A 5,786-nucleotide genomic window follows, 5' to 3' on the forward strand; every position below is an offset into this window, starting at 1 on the left:
TTGTCTTTAAATCAAACCCAGGTCATAATCTCAACCCTAATCTGAGCCTAAAACCAGAACCTAAACCTGATCTTCACTGTGGCCCAATTCTGTTGAGAATCTGTGAGTTCCACCAGTTTGTAAACATCTGTAGATATAAAATACGGCTTGATATAAGTGAAAAACATGTCAAAATAAGTTAAACAGTCTTTAAATGTTTTTACTGCAACCTCATAATAAGAACTAGATTTAAGTAGTTTTTTCTTGCCAAGACATTCTCCATTTCTCCGCTTTTGTCTAACAGATTTATTTCAGGATTCAGAGAAAGCTTTATTCCTTTTTTTATGATTTCCCTGAATTTGTATGTCCACCCTGCAGTCCAGCAGGGGATCTGTTCAGATGATGCATGTACAGGATCACATGGGACTGCATGTGAGTTAAAGGTCCATGGTATCTCCTCCAGAATCCAGCTGCCGGTCCAGCAGTGAGCCCAGGAGGTTCGTGGTGACGGCCGCTCGGTTTCAGGCTGTGCTGCGGAAAGCCTTAAAACACAAGAAAATAAATCAGCGCTCAGCTCTGGCCTGAGTAGACCTGGATTCACTTTACTCTGCTGATCCTGATTCAATGAGTCAAAGGGGACACGGCTTTCAGCTCCAAACACTCCAAGTGTACAACCACTTCAGCTACTTTAAAGTCACTCACTGCTAACACAGCTATAATCTCCACAGAAAAGCACTGACTGATAGAACAAAACACTCTGGAGCAGCCGCACAGGAGCCTAAGGTCACTGTGTCCAGTGCCAAGCGTGGGCTAGAGGGGCATAAAGCCCCCCAGCATTGGGCTGTGGAGCAGTGGAACTGTGTTCTCTGGAGTGATGGAGCTCCATCCAACACCTTTGGGATGAGTTGGAGATCCAGAACTGACCATCCAACATCAGTACCTGACCTCACTAATGCTCAATCAAATCCTCACAGCAGTGTTCAACATCTAGTGTAAAGCTTTCCCAGTAGAGTAGAGGCTGTTACTGCAGCAAAAGGGGACAAACTCACTATTGAAATAATTCATAATTAATTTTTACATGACCATTTTCTGACCTCTCTTAATGCCTGACAATAAAACAGGCTGTTTGTTACTGTGACTTTAAGACTGATATATGTAAATGAACTCTGCTCTGATTGGCTGTGTCTCATTTATAAAGCAGTCTGGGCTAAAACACTGTGGAATATTTAGTAGTGAGGAAATTTCACGACTGGACTTGCTGCACAGGTGGCGTCCGATCACGGCACCACGCTGGAATTCACTGAGCTCCTGAGAGCGACCCATTCTTTCACTAATGTCTGTAGAAGCAGTCTGCAGGCCTAGGGGCTCGGCTTTATACACCTGTGGCCATGGAAGTGACTGGAACACCTGATTACAATGATTTAGACAGATGACTGAAAACTTTTGGAAATATAGTGTATGTATATGTATTTGCTTCCATGACATCATAAAAATAGCAAATTCAAAACAGCAGCTTAGCTTCCATGTATGGTCTGTATATACTAGAGCAAATGGTACATTTTGAAACTTTAAAAATGTTTACGTACTAAATCAAACTCTTGCATTTCAAAAACAGGGAAAATGTTCCATGTCGTCTTTCTGTCAAGTTTTCCATGATGTGGACACTTCGGTACGCTAAATTAACAGGTGTGTACATACTAGTGCATGAAAACACTGATGAGGATGAGACTTCACATAATCAGGCCTATTAGAGATACTGAACGACTCCACACGGTTTGAGATAGGTGTGAGATGTTGTTAGCACCATGCTAATTGGTGTACATAAGATTCCATTACATGCTAGCATTGGGGAACCTTCAAGGCCTATTAGGATAAAAAATTTCTGTGCAATAAAAAAAAATCTGCTTTTTTTTTTAGTCCATTTGTGTAGAATCACCATGTTCTGCAGGTACAATAGTAAATCCATTGTTAAACAAAAGACCTAAACTCTTGAAATACAAATTGTCCAATCAGGATTGTTTTCTCAGTGGTATCTAGGCAGATACAGCCAAGCAAGCTCTCCCATTGGTTAGGACTTCAGGAACTGGACTGGAAGATGAATGCTGTGTTTGATTGGTGGGAAAACTGGAAAAGACCAGATTCCCCACTTTTAAAAAGCTCAGAATTCCAGATGGTACACATATTTATAGGATGTGACGTATAACGCAACGTTTCACCTTTTACATGAGTGAAAAACGGCAAAGGATGCAGTGAATGTGAAAAATGACATACCTGATGCGCTTCTATTAGATCTATGGCTTTAACAGCATATGAAAAGCAGGACTGTGTTCTCTGGACCTCCATGCTGTCTCTCTCCAAGCGGTGGGTGTTTCAAAGAACAAGCACCCGACTGAAATGCAGATATACTTACTAGTCAACCATCTGGTATATACACTCACCGGCCACTTTATTAGGTACAGTTCAGTTGCTTTTTAACACAAATAGCTAATCAGCCAATCACACGGCTGCAGCTCACTGCATTTAGGCATGTAGAGGTGGTCAAGACAACTTGCTGAAGTGCAGACCGAGCATCAGAACGGGGAAGAAAGGGGATTTAAGGGACTTTGAACGTGGCGTGGTTGTTGGTGCCAGACGGGCTGGTCTGAGTATTTCAGAAACTGCTGATCTGCTGGGATTTTCACACACAACCATCTCCAGGGTTTATGAAAATGCCTTGTTGGTGTGAGAGGTCAGAGGAGAATGGGCAGACTGGTTCCAGATGATAGAAAGGCAACAAGAACTCAAATAACCAACCAGAATCTCTGAGGAACGTTTCCAACACCTTGTTGAAAGTCTGCCATGAAGAATTAAAGCAGTTCTGAAGGAAAAAGGGGGTCCAGCCTTTTACTAGCAGTGTACCTAATAAAGTGGCCGGTGAGTGTACAACCTTCTGATGAGCACCTGAACACACCCATATATTCAGAATCCAATCACACTCTGAGTGGGTGAGGGAAAAACATCACTTGTGTCCTTGTGGAGGTTCTAGATAGGTCACTGACTGTAAAAAGGAGCTGTAGTCTAAGCAGGTTCTGGTTAGTTGTCCATCCATCCATCCATTTTCTAAGCCGCTTCTCCGTCAGGGTCGCGGGGGGTGCTGGAGCCTATCCCAGCAGTCTTCGGGCGGAAGGCAGGATACACCCTGGATGGGTCGCCAGTCCATCGCAGGGCAGACAGACAGACACAGACTGGTTGACACAGACTGGTCTGTCTGCGTCTGTGTCTGGTTAGTTGTTATGAATGTAAAACAGGGGCGGCAGCTCTATGCAGGCTTCTTTACTGAAAGATTGGCCGTAACACTGATACATACAAGCTCAGATATATGAGGACGTCTGTTATAAGCTATTATAATATATAATGAGTTTTATAAGCGTCGACTGTCCAGGTTTAATCTAGAATGGCCAAAATTGCTCATCTGCACCAGCGTTAGCTTGGCGCTAATGCACTGCTAGAAAACAAACATTACTATCAGCAGAAATCTACAGAACCCGAGGTGTTTCTACCACATTTCTGTCTGGGTTTTGATGCTTACGGCCCAAACCGAAGGCCTCGCTCCAATCGTCACGGTTCACAACTGCCTGCCAGCTGCATTAGCCTCACAGCACCAATCTAAAGAAGCAACCTAAAGGAAGGCTTTGGCTGAACTATCGCTTTAATACGGACGCAGCTCCACCGGATCCGGTTCGAATGAGCTATTCTGTGTCCCGTTTCATTACTGGCTCTGGAGCTTCTCGCAGTATCGCTCACAGTGAAATCCTGCCACACACACTTTCACTCTGGACACTGTTCTGAATAACCGCGCTCGCTTCGGGCGATGACCAAAAACTTCAAGTCCAGAAAATCAGCTCCGTATCACATCCCGGCCTTTTGCTTTCTGTAAACAGACATTTAAGCCGGGCTGAGATGACTGCGGGGATAAAAGTCAATCAACACACTCCCGGGGGATTAGTGGCCATCAGCGTGCCGGACTGGAGCTGCCCGTTATTTTCATAATGAAGCACATATTACATTCCCCCCTCATGTACACTGGCAGAAGCTTTGATGAGCAGCTATTTACCCGCCGTCATCTTCAGTACTGTTTGTTTTACTTTATTCAGCCCCCACCATCCCTTTTTTTTCATGTGAATAATAGAAGCCCGTGTGCCTGGGCTGCTGGGAAAGTGGGCTGTTTCTGCAGATGCTTTGAATTTGCAGAGCTTTTCCTCGGCGGGGAGAGAGGGAAAACCTGCCTGTATTTCCGGGGGATCGGGGGATTACTGCCCAGATTGGTGTCCTTCCTGGAGGTCCGTATGGGAACTGACCCCATCCACAACGGTCACACTCACAGACGGCACGATACCACTTTTTCTTTCGGCGATATCAATACTGATACCGACAGCTGGAGTATCGGCCGGCGCTGGTCCTAACCCGCTGTTAAAACCTCAAGCACTCTACAAACTAGCCAAACTACCTAGACTTAGAAGTACACTTGAGCTAGAACACCGAAACTGGACATCAGAGATGGTGTAAGGTTTTTAGGACTGACCTTTGGAAGTAATGTATACGTAGTACGTGCGGTATGAGCCATGGGGAGCCAACGAAAGACTCCTCAAAACATCAGGTCAAGCATGGTGGAGGATGGGTGAAGGTTTGGGGATCTTTAAGCAGTCGGTGATGAACCATGTTTAGTGCATCATGCAATATCGCTCTGGAAAATGTTTAAGCGGGAAGAAATTAATTCTACAGTAAGATAACGACCCCAAGCACACTGCTGAGATCCGAACGTGAGAATCGAACAAAGCTGCTGGAGTTCTGAGAGAAATGGACTGACCACCCCAGAGTCCAGACCTCAGCATCACTGAAAGTGTTTGATTACTCCAGAAAATCATCAACCAGCTTCTAAGACTGAACTCTGGAGGTGCGTCAGGAGATGCTTTGAGGAACTGAAGGGAGTCTCCTGAAAAGAGTGGAAGCTGAAAAGGCAAAGTGTGAACACACTAAATGATTGCTACACACACACACACACACAGACACACACATACACACACAGACACACACAGACGAACCTCATATCTCCAAAACAGCAACTTTACAGGAGAAGGAAAGAATATACATAACTTTTAATGGAAGTCAATGAAGCCAGAACTTTTTCCAGGCAATTTTCAGCCTTTTCTTTTCTTTTGATCCATTCATCACGGAATTTACACACAATATAAAGAACAACAGGCATTTTCAAAATATGTCAAGAACTAAAAAACAACAAAAATTGAGATCCAAGGTTTTGTTCTGACAATATAAATATATATACACCCCTCCGAATTTGCTAACTTGTTAATAACTTGTTCTTAAAGGCTGGTATGAATTAAAATTAAATAAATGAAGCGTGGTCTTTCGCACAGTGTTTGTGTGTGTGTGTGTGTGTGTGTGTGTGTGTGTGTGTGTGTGTGTGTGTCTGAAGAACCCTTTCACCATACAGAGAAGGCTTACTAAAGAACCCTTGAAGATCCACCTTAAGAGTGTAGTTTTGGAAGAAGTCGAGCAACTCGAGCAGTTTAGCAACTAAACAGGCGAGGAGCTTCCAAAACCTGTGAATGAGTCAAACAGCCCTTCACTGAGGACAGTGTTTGTATGAGGGTGGAGGAGTGAGTCACAGCAGAGCTGCACTTACATACACACTCCTCTCACTCCTGCTCTCCCACCGAGGACACGGAGACGAGGAAGCCAGTCGAGAAATGCCCAGCGATATGGCGCCATCTACTGGTAGCATTAAGAACTGCGACAACACAAAGAGA

The sequence above is a fragment of the Pygocentrus nattereri genome, chromosome 16, assembly GCF_015220715.1.
Source record: "Pygocentrus nattereri isolate fPygNat1 chromosome 16, fPygNat1.pri, whole genome shotgun sequence".
NCBI lineage: Eukaryota > Metazoa > Chordata > Actinopteri > Characiformes > Serrasalmidae > Pygocentrus > Pygocentrus nattereri.